The sequence below is a fragment of the Emys orbicularis genome, chromosome 7 (assembly GCF_028017835.1).
Source record: "Emys orbicularis isolate rEmyOrb1 chromosome 7, rEmyOrb1.hap1, whole genome shotgun sequence".
NCBI lineage: Eukaryota > Metazoa > Chordata > Testudines > Emydidae > Emys > Emys orbicularis.
In genome coordinates, this window is record NC_088689.1 from 30,459,684 (window position 1) to 30,471,129 (window position 11,446).

The 11,446-nt window shown below is 46.9% G+C and overlaps 1 pseudogene; it reads left to right on the top strand.

The window, feature by feature from the left end:
• Positions 1-2,953: 2,953 nt before the first annotated feature.
• On the top strand, positions 2,954-9,067 carry LOC135881839 (homeobox protein vex1-like; annotated as a pseudogene).
• Positions 9,068-11,446: the final 2,379 nt, after the last annotated feature.

Below are 11,446 nucleotides of genomic sequence, written 5' to 3' on the forward strand. Positions count from 1 at the left end.
TGGGGGTGTGGGTGTGGGTTCCAGGGTGGGGCCAGAAATGAGGGGTTCAGAGTGCGGGAGGGGATTCTGGGCTGGAGCAGGAGGTTGGGGGTGTGCAGGCTCCAGCTGGGGATGCAGGATCTGAGGTGGAGGCTGGGAGCCGTGGAGTCAGTGCTCGGGGAGGGTGCCTACAGAGTCTCCTGGCCACGCCTCCGCCTGCAACAGCAGAGACGGGGAGCTGCCTGAGGTGAGTGCCCCCACGGACCTCAAATTTTTTACCATGCACACTTGTGTCCATGTACGGACACGTTGCCAACCCCTGGTTTGAATCCTGGTAAATAAGTAGGCCCAAACACACGCCCATGTTGGTTGTTATATTTACAGTATCCCTGGGGGAAATTTTCCTACAGGTTCCCCTTAACCACTGGAAGCAACACCAAGAACCTTACAATAGAGAGGCCATTGGAGCTGATGACATTTTTGATATAGATCAGTTACAGGCATAGTGAAGTATCAGGAGGTAGCCGTGTTAGTCTGTATCCACAAAAACAACAAGGAGTCCGGTGGCACCTTAAAGACTAATAGATTTATTTGGGCATAAGCTTTTGTGGGTAAAAAACCTCACTTCTTCAGCTGCATCTGAAGAAATGAGGTACAGTGAGACATTTTAATTGTCATCTAGACATTGGCATTTGGTTTATTTCTAGAGTTTCCTGGTATTTCTGTCAGCATTTGGTCTCTCTAATGCCCTATGGAAAAATAGCTCTCTTTCTGTTCAGGAGAGATCAGAAAAGTGACTGGTGAAGGGGAGGTCAGTTCAAGGGCACCTTGTCCCCTTTAGTGACATTCAAATCTTTTCACCATATTTATTTCCTATGGGGTTAGTCCTCAAAACTAAGTAGGGCTGGAGAATGATTCCAGGTCAGAAGCCGCAGCGATTTATTAGCGACCTTAACCCTGCAGCCCCATGTAGTCAGGCTGCAGAGGGGAGCAGCGATTTTGCCACCCGCCGCCCACCATGCTTTGATCGTACGCCGTTCGCATGCACAAAGCCCAGGGACTTGCCGGGGAGAGGCACAAAAGAAGACGAACGCCTTCGCGTTTGGCCTGAACATGCCCCTTTATCTGCATCATTGCAGCTCTGAGAGCAGCGCTGACTGGAGGGGGCCCAGGGGTTTTGCCCCAGGGATTACACGCCACCGGTGGTGGGCAGCGGGTGGGGAAATCGCTGCTCCCATCTGCAGCCTGACTGCATGGGAAACCGGGCACCGCCGAGCTGGTCCCAGTGGCCCGGGGCCCTTTGCAGGTCTCTTTGCAAGGGACGGGCCTGGGGCTGCTCGCGGTAATGGCCGAGGGAAGGTTTCCCCAGCTCCCGATCGGGCTGGCGTAGCGCTCTGCTGCTCCGAGGAGGAGGCGGTTTCACCCTCCAGTCCTGGCTGCGGCTGGAAGGCCGGTGGGGGTGGAGCGGCTCCTTCAAAGCTGCAACCCAAGCCGAGATCAAAGAGGTCAGCCTCGCACCTCAGCGGGGCCGGGGGCAGCCCGTGAAGTGCCCTGGGTGGGTCTGGAAGCTGGGGTGCCCATTAGCTAACAAAGGCCGAGGCTGTTGTCCTTGGGCCCACCACATTATCAACCGATTAGTGGGAGTCCCAGGGGAATAGCCACTGCTAGGGAGCCTCAGGGTAATGGCGTTGGAAAGACAAAGGGGGGCCCCGGGGACCCTGTGATTAGACTGGGGCGGTGTTACAGCAGTTGAACAGCTTTATCCTCTCAGTAACCCTGCAGCAAGCGCCCCCCAGAGGGGGATCTGGCTAATCTCACCTGTAACTCCGCCTCTAGCACAGCCGCTGCTCCCAGTCCAGGATCCCACAGCCGTCTGAGGCCAGAGAATGGGGCACCCAAGTCCTAGGTAGTAACGTTAAACGCAGCCCATAAAGATGCTGCAAGGCTCCCCATTTACCCCCAGACAAAAGGGCCCTTGGTTTGGCTTTGCATTGCGGATCCCAATCAGTGCCTTTGATCTGCAGGGTTAAAAGGAAGTTGGCTGTTAATATTTTTCAGCAGCGGCGGCGCCGACGTCCCGGAGAGAGCTATGGGCTATTACATGACCATCTGCATAAAATATTGGAATCGTAGCCATGAAAATGAGCAGCGCTTTCATTCCTGTACGCTCCGGAGAATGACCATGCAGCTTGGAGACGAGCATAAAGGAGGGACCCAGTCCTGCCCTCATTCAAAGACATGGCAGAACTCCTACTAACTTCAATGGGAGCAGGATCAAGCCCCAAGAATGATTCTGAGTGTAAAGATAAGTCAATTGATGGAAAACATCTTGTGTGGCGTCATAAAAGTCAGCAGTTAAATATTCAAAACAGGTTGCATTTGAATGTTGCCAACTGGTACACGCACAAAAAGAGCCAAACAATAAATAAAAGTAGAACCAAGGTGACTTTTAATAAATAACACAGTATAAGCAACAAGTTCAGCAGGTGGCTGTTAACGGTTGTAATATATTCATTATACCTGGAAGTCATCCAAACTGTAAATAGGATAAGTAAGCACACTTCCTGTAGGATGTGCATTACAATTTATTTAATATTATACCTTTGTTCCAACTGACTAGTTTGTGCCCCTTTGCACACTCTACATTTAACACACAATCTTTTGGCTGAAACAGTTGCTTTACTAGATTTAAACGGCATTTATAAATGTAACTGGTGTTTAAATTTGTAAACAAAACAAACCAGATACATCAGGGGATGCTAAAAGTCTGACTCAGCTGTCATTTTTAATTCCATATAATATAAAATAGGTTGTGTGCTCTCCGACAACTTACCATTGTAATTATGATTTGACAATGGGCAGACTACAAAGAAAAAGGCTTGCATATAAAACACCTGCAGTGTCTGGAGAATGGAAATATGGGGCCAGGGATGAAATAGCTTCATGTCCTAACTTGCCCCATTTCTGATGCACAATGAGGGTGAATCACTCAAAAGGAGAGAGAGGGGGAGAGAGATTTAAAATGAAAAGTAATGCCAGAAAAAAATACAACACTTTTCTTTTTAATTTTCAGGTGAATTTAGTCCTAGTGAAAGAAGGTGTCCTACTGAGACTCTCAAATAAAACTAATTATCCCCATGACAGGTACACATTACACAGTAAGAGTCCAGCCTTTCCCAACCCTCACTTCCAGAGGCCACCTCTGGTCCACATGAATTAATACAACTTAATGAAGGGACCCAATTTAAATACTATAATTTGTAGCTCGGTTGGCACCTCATATTCTTATCTGTACTAGCCTCCACCTCCCCTTAAAATTTCCCAACATTCATGCTCTGAGCAGGTTTATGTAATACCATGGTTAAATGTTGGCACTAGAACTGGTTGAAAAATAAGTATGTTTTGTGAAAAATGTTAGACAGACAAGGTGGGTGAGGTAATAGCTTTTATTGGGCCACTTTCTGTTGGTGAGAGAGAAGGAACAGTTGGTACAATACAAGATCCATCTCTCATCCACCTAGGCTCTCTTAACATCCTGGGACCAACATGACTGCAACAACACTTCATACAACAGTGAAAAATGACATTTTCTGATTTTTTTATTGAAAAATCTCTTAATTTTTTTTTCGTTTTTGCTTTTCCCCACTGAAAAGGGGGATGGAAAGAAAAAAAGAGGATGGTGAGACCTGAAATGTGAGGGAGGAAGGGGGGAAAGGAGGCAAAAAGAGGGAGGGGAGCTGGAAACCAAAAATTTACAGATGAGGGTGTTTTTTCTTTTAAAGAATAGTTATGTGAATATATTTGGTTTGTGAAAAAGGTCATTTCTCATTGAACTCGGTTTCAAAGAATTTTGGCCAGCTATATCTGGCACCCATTCTCACAATTGCTGTCACAAGTTGAGAAATTTAGGTCTGGGGAAAACTAATGTTGACACATGCTAAAGCCCTGTCTATAACATAAATGTTTATAATCAACTTTAGTATGTATGTAATAGGGGTGCCATTGTTACCTATGTTTGAAGCTGTAATGTAGTCTGGGTTTAAGCATTTTAATACTGTTCCGGTTAGCCTTTCTTGGAGGCAGATTCAGTCTATCTAGTTTTAAATATGGGTTGCGTGGAGATTATGGAAGATGGCAAATGATGCTTACATAGATCCCTATCTAAGCTAGAACACAGGCCATTGTTTGCCCTGAAGGTTTTGTGGAAAACCTCCCACTTTTTTTTTTTCTTGGTCATTTTCACAATAATTTACATTTGCCATTATGCACATCGTGTATCCATTTAATCAAGAAAAATGCTAATTAATTCAACCCTCAGTAGAATAATTGCTATAAAAATGCCCTCGCTACAGTCTGGTATCCACTTCTCTGCCTACATTGTGTTTGATACACCTAGCCAAGCAAGTTTTGTGTTCCCATCTTTGTTGTAGCACTGGTAAATTTTAAAGTGAGAGATGGGATAAATCCCATATCCAGGCTGTAAAAAGATGGGGACTCCAAGACATAGAAAGATTTGAGGGCTAGATTGCAGCACTTGGCCACAGAAGCCACAATCAAAATCCGGCCCCAGTGCACTAGATGGTCTAAAAACATGTACAAAGACACAGTTCCTGCTCCAGTGAGTTTACAGTTTAAGTAGATAAGTGACCTAGGGATAATGATGCAATCAAATAGAGAAAGCATTTTAAATTTCAAATATATATGTAAATTATGTATATAGCATATTAAATAGATAAAGTGTCAATGATCCCCCATCTAGCCAGCACTGATTGGTACAATTGACATAGGCAATTTAAGGTTTCAGAGTAACAGCCGTGTTAGTCTGTATCCGCAAAAAGAACAGGAGTACTTGTGGCACCTTAGGGTACGTCTACACTTACCGGAGGGTCCGGCGGCAGGCAATCGATGTTCTGGGATCTGGTTTAGACGCAATAAATCGATCCCGGATCGATCCCGGAAGTGCTCGCCGTCGACGCCGGTACTCCAGCACGGCGAGAGGAGTACGCGGCATCGATGGGGGAGCCTGCCTGCAGCGTCTGGACCCGCGGTACGTTCGGACTAAGGTACTTCGAATTCAGCTACGTTATTAATGTAGCTGACTTTGCGTACCTTAGTCCGAAGTGGGGGCTTAGTGGGGACCAGGCCTCAGAGACTAACAAATTTATTTGAGCATAAGCTTTCGTGGGCTACAGCCCACTTCTTCTTCCTATGCATCCGAAGAAGTGGGCTGTAGCCCACGAAAGATTATGCTCAAATAAATTTGTTAGTCTCTAAGGTGCCACACGTACTCCTGTTCTTTTTATAGGCAATTTAGTAGAGGTGAGTCTTGAACAGTTATTTGAAGGAGAGTGTAGAGGCCTTAAAAAGTGCTGCAGGATAGGAATTCCTTGCATAAGGAGCAGTGTGGAAGAAAATACAGAGATTTGTGTGAAATGCTGACAAACCAGCAGAGCAGAGTAGGACAGTGTGAACAAGTAGGGAGGGGCAGAGCTGTGAAGGGTCTTAAAAGTCAAGTTTGAACTTCATGCAGTGAGTTAAGTGGAGGGATTCAAAAAGGGGGGTGAAGTGCCAGGAGTGCTGGGAAAGGAGAATGCTTTTACCAACTGTTTTGAATGGACTGGAGAGTGTGCTGTAGATTTTGGGAAGGTTGCAGTAAATAAAATATAAGATGATGAGGGTCTGGGCTGGAGTTATGGAAGATGAACCCTTCCCTTACAGATTTGATTGACGGAGATGGTGGCATTGTCAATGGTGACAGAAATGACAGGGCAGGAGATGTTAAACTGAAGTGAATAATGAGAAATCCAGCAGGTGTGTCAGAGTAACAGGCCAAGTTTCAGGATTTAATGTAGAAATCGGAAGTGGAAAGATACGTTGGAGTGAGGATGGCTATTGAAATTGAGCAATCAGAGGAGAGCCCACAGAAGGAGGGCATAGACAGAAGAGCAAGAAGACAAGGACAGTGGGGGAGGGGGAGGTACAGAGGTCCTGCCCAAGGAGTGTCTGAAGGGAGAGGTAAGAATAGAAGGAGGAGAGAATAGTTTTGAAATCCAAAGGAGGACAAGAAGCTGAATGTGATCAACAATGCGAAAACATGAGAGAGGGCAGGGCAGATGAGGATGGAATACAAAGCCTGAGATTTAGCCAGGACACTTATTGTCCTTTCATAGTTATATAGTACATATATGAATCTAAAATCAATCATATTACACTAATATGATATGAAAATGAACAAACAGAATAAATCCATAATTATATAAAATATATACATTATCTATATAATAGAAAATGGGAATCAAGAAGAAGCTGGCCTACTTAAACACTCCAATTTACATGCCGATTATTTCACACCGTTCCCTTTCTGAAGTCTCTTCCTGAGTCTAGACATTCAGGGTGGGTGAGGTAATATCTTTTGCTGGACCATAGTTGGCCCAGTAAAAGATTTTCTCATCCACCTTGTCTCTCTAATATCCTGGAATCACCAGCTACACTATCTCTTCCTATATCTGTAATTTATAGTCTGACTGATGCTGCTGCAAGTGGTAGACCGTAGCAATCCCAGTGAAGTCAAGGAGTTCTGTGCATGAAGAGTGTGTAGAATTGGATTTCATCCTGAAGCTAAATACTAATGACTGTTGTAGCAAGCAAGCACTATGCCCAGCCCAATAAGATGCGTGTACTGCCCAATCCTGAAATTTGTTATGTGTGTGGGCAAATCCCCTATTGAAGTCAATAGGGCTCTGTGAGAGTGCAGCAGTCTGACTGCACAGAGTCAAATCCAGGATCAAGTCTTTAGATTGCCAGCCCTTTGGGGCAGGGACTTTTTCTTATATATCCATAAAGCACTATGTTCCCCTCCACCCTGTCAAAACAGTCCAAGTAAAACAATGGCTCATAATTAGCTGTTAAAACATATATGTATAAATCTTAACAAACCTAATTTCTGGACTTGTAAAATCTCAAACTTAAATTAGACCTGTGGAAATCTTAATTGGTACTCCGTTGTCTGCAGAAAGTAGAAATTAGCAATTCACTCAAGTATAGTTTTCTTAAAATATGAATTGAATAAAGTACATTTCTAAACACCCGATCCTTTTAGAGAAAAGCTCTTTAAATTCCCGATTGTCTTTTGAAGCTTCTGTGAGTTCAAGCAATAAGTGCCATTTACATAGGGATAGGATGTAACAAGTATTGTAAATCACTTACAACAGAGTTCACTAATCTATTGGCAGACATTGTGGAGCCAACCCTAACCGAGCTTTGGAAAATGTGTGAACAACATCTTTTGTGGGGGAGACCTGATGGCAATTAGACGATACTTATCTGGGCCTTTGATGTTTGTTTACATAAACAACATTTTCCTTGGGACTCCCTTTATAAAAGAAGCAACCCAGAGAGAGGCATTTTCTGACTCTGATGCTCAAAAATCCATCCTCCCTTAGCTTGTGTTGAAATAGAAGACCGCCAGGATGACCAAGGCCCCTTTCTCTGTAGAGTGGCTTTCCCAGAGCAGCCAGGACACCTATGAACCACAGCAAAGGCCCAGTAGCTACGGAGAAGGCACTCAGGGCAGGACTTTTGCATCACCTGGATTGCTCACCCGGGTCGAAAATCCAGTCTGCAACTCCAAAACAAACCCACAACCGCACCAAACCGCAAGCCAAACAGGGAAGACGGGTGAACGTATAAAGACCCCGGACACCTCTTCTAAGAACGACCCCAGGAGTGAGAAGCTTTTGGATTCTTCCTCCTCTATAGGTGATTATAATTCCATCTATTATTGTGCTTTAAAGACCATCCCAATGTATGCTTGCCCTTGTTATCTCTTCAGTGAGTAGAGGGAGGGAAGAGAGTTGAGTTATAACAGTGAGTAGCGGGAGGGAGGAGAATTGTGCATTATTCTTTGCTAAGTGTATTGGGACACAAAGGGTGAAATCCTGGCCCCACTGAAGCCCGTGGGAGTTTTGCCGCTGACTTCAGTAGAGTTGGGATTTGACCCAGGGGATGGTCTTAAGTGACCGGGCATAGGACGGGGAGTCGGGATTCTTGAGTTCAATTTCCTCGACTACCACAGGTTCCAGATCTGACAGTGGGCAAGTCATCTGATCTCCCTATGCCAGTCTCCAAGGGAGTCCTTTGGTTTGACCGTGGTAACACGCTTGGCGCGCCTATGGGGCCAGGAGCTATGTGGGTGCAAGGCACTAGCTGAGCCCTTCCATTTAGGAGATAAGAATCGCCTCGGAAAACTGATTTCCCTGCCAGGAAAAGCCTTTGTCATCTGCCCGCAGCTGGCGTCCTTCAGTGGTGTATAATGGCCGAGGGATGCGTGAGCCGTGCAGCCCCCTCTAGGTCGCCAGCCACTGGAGTGCTCTGAGCGGGGCTGACCTGGTTCCTCTCTGTGCCCAGCAGCAGCACCAGCCGCAGCCAAGCGGGCGTGGAGCGCCGCGGAGTCCGGTTCCGACTGGGAGAGCGGCCGCTCGGAGTGCCAGTCCCCCGAGGAGCCCGGCGGCAGGGGCAGCCGCCGCTTGCGCACCGCCTTCAGCGTGGAGCAGATCAGCACCCTGGAGAGCTCCTTCAAGCGCCACAAGTACCTGGGCTCAGCCGAGCGCCGCAAGCTGGCCGCCAAGATGCAGCTGTCCGAAGTGCAGGTGAGCGGGCCGGGCGGCTGGCTGGAGCCCGGGCCGGGCGGCTGGCTGGAGGCCGGGCCGGGGCGGCGGAGCCCGGGCCGGGCTCTCTGGGGGCGCCTGAGTAACACTGTTTCTCCTCCCCACAGATCAAGACCTGGTTCCAGAACCGGCGCATGAAGCTGAAGCGGCAGCTGCAGGAGATGAGGCCGGAGTCCTTCTACAGCCCCGTCCCCTTCGGAACCCGGGCCGGGACTCTGCCCCTGCACTACGTCTACCCGGCTCAGCAGCAGCTCCTGGCTCACCTCCCCAGGCAGGAGGCCGTACCCGCCAGCTTCGCCTTCCCAGCACTGCCAGCCTCTGCCCTGAGCCCCGCCAGCACGTTCCGGGGGGAGCCTGGCTTTTGGCAGGCGCCCTGCTTTGTGGGCTACAGAGACTCCAGGGCCTTCTTGCTGCCCATCTGAACCCGCTGGGCTGGCCTGTGACTCAGAGAAGGATTTGCACTAACGCTGGCTCTGCGGAGTCGCCTAGGCGTGCAACTGCCTGCTGTGTTTGTGATGCGATCCCCTCGTACATAGCGACAATATTTTATACGGACACTTACATGCGGATAATGGGGCCGAGTATAAAACCGAACACTTACCAGCTTTCACTCTACTTCCTTGCACAAGACCTCGGGAGCCCTTACTTGCCATAACCGTGAACACAGCCTCTTTCTTTCCTTCCTTCCTTCCTCCTTCCTAAATTCAGGATGTCAACTAATCTGCAAAGCCCTGACCCAAACCCAATCCTTCCCTTCCATGGGACCCGGAATAGGCTCCTATATAGATTTGCAGTTTGAGCTGGTTTAATAGTCTCTGCTTGGAGACCACCTTTTAAGGAAGTGGGTTGAGAGTTTAAGAATTCCTGCCAAACCACCCAGCAGCCAACAGAGTGTTGAACCTTGCAGTATGCACACAATGGGTGAAATCATGTGCTCATGGCAAAATTCCCATTGACTTCAATGGACTTGACTGCGTCCAGGATTTCACACCGTGTTGAGTTTTAGTGCTGCTGCCTGATCCTTGTTACAGAGGCTCCTATACTTGCCCTGTTCTAGTTAAAACTGTTACTATTATAGACACTCCATCATTGTCCAATTTAAATCACTAGAAGTGAAATCCTAGGTCAATTGAAGTCAATGGGAGTGACTTCAGTGGGGCCAGGATTTCACCATTGGAAGTTTGCTACTGACACAAACAGGAACAAGATTGGGCCCTGTGTCTTCAACTACTCCGTGGATGGCTCTGCTTCTATTTTATTTAATCTGACAGCACTAATATATACTGACCATAGGATTCATTTTCAGATTTATTCATGCATCTAAAATAAAGTGTTAATATTAGGGAAATCAGCTTCCTACATTTAAGCATACAATGATAAGTCTAAGAGATCTGACCAAAATAGGGCCTGCCGCTCTTATTCACATGAAAAGCAGATAGCTGCACCAGTAGGATTACTCTTGTAACCTTGAGCAAGGGCTTTCAGGATCAGGCCAATCACAGTAGTGACTGACCTGGAGGAACTGCTATGTTTTGCAAGATCAGAAAGGAATGGAAGACAGATTTACATGAGAGGCCCTGATAGTCTGTGGTGGAACAAGTGTTACACTGACAAAACTACATATATGTGTGCATAGCAGACTGGCTAGTGCACATTACCTTTTAATATTTATACACTAGTACTACATTTTAAATGTATTTTTGTGCTAGCCAACCAATTATTGGGGAATACCTTTTAAAAGACCCACCCAAAGTGTCTAGACAAATTAGGCAATTAGTAGGCATTTTTTTAAAGTATAAAATTTTAACTCCCCACCCTGAAAAACACCACCCAGCCCTTTAAGATTTCTTTGATACCAAGTACCGTGAAAGGGTACTTGTCTTTTTGTTTGTTTGTTTTTATTTTAACAAATTAACAGGCAAGAATAAATAATCCCTAGCTCAACCAAGTGTAGTTAAATGACAATGTTAAAAATATAGATGTTTTTGGAAATGATGTGCCTCTGGGAAGCCTTCTGAAAAGTAACCCCATTACTCACATGAACTGATCCCACCCAGACTAATCCAGATTTACGTTTCTATTTACTCTTATCATTGATCCAGCCTTGCAGCTTCTTCATCAGCTTAGACTCCTGTCAGTCTGGGGTCCCACCATAATGATACTCGGAAACTCCATAGTATCAACCAGGTGTAAGGTTGCCTACAATAAAATCCAAAGATAAAAGTATTGGTTAGTCTGGCCCATTTATATTTTGCTGTGAGATTCACTGTTGTTGTTTTTAATTTAAATAATACTACTACTTTAAATAAATTCACACTCAGCAAGGGCCCATTGGCAGCCCATGGAAATCAATGGAAATGGGGGGGGGGGGGAGATAAACTGGAACAGGGCCGCCCAGAGGATTCAAGGGGCCTGGGGCAAAGTGGGGGAGCTGCGGCGCTTGTACTCACCCGGCGGCGGTCCGGGTCTTCAGCGGCATTTCGGCGGCGGGGGGCCCTTCAGTGCTGCCAGAAACGCGGAGCGACTGAAGGGCCCCCGCCGCCGAAATGCCGCTGAAGACCCGGACTGCCGCCGGGCCAGGGCTCGCGGGGCATTTGGGGGGGGGGGGGGAGGCTTCAGTCGCTCCGCGTCATCGGCAGCACTGAAGGGCCCCCCGCCGCCGAAATTGCCCCTCTTGCCCCCCTCCGGCGGCCCTGAACTGGAAAGTATTGTTCTAGTTTCATTGACTTCAACTGAGTTATAAAAAGTTACACCAACTGAGGATCTACCCCAAGGTATTTTGAAAGACTCCTTTGGTTTCA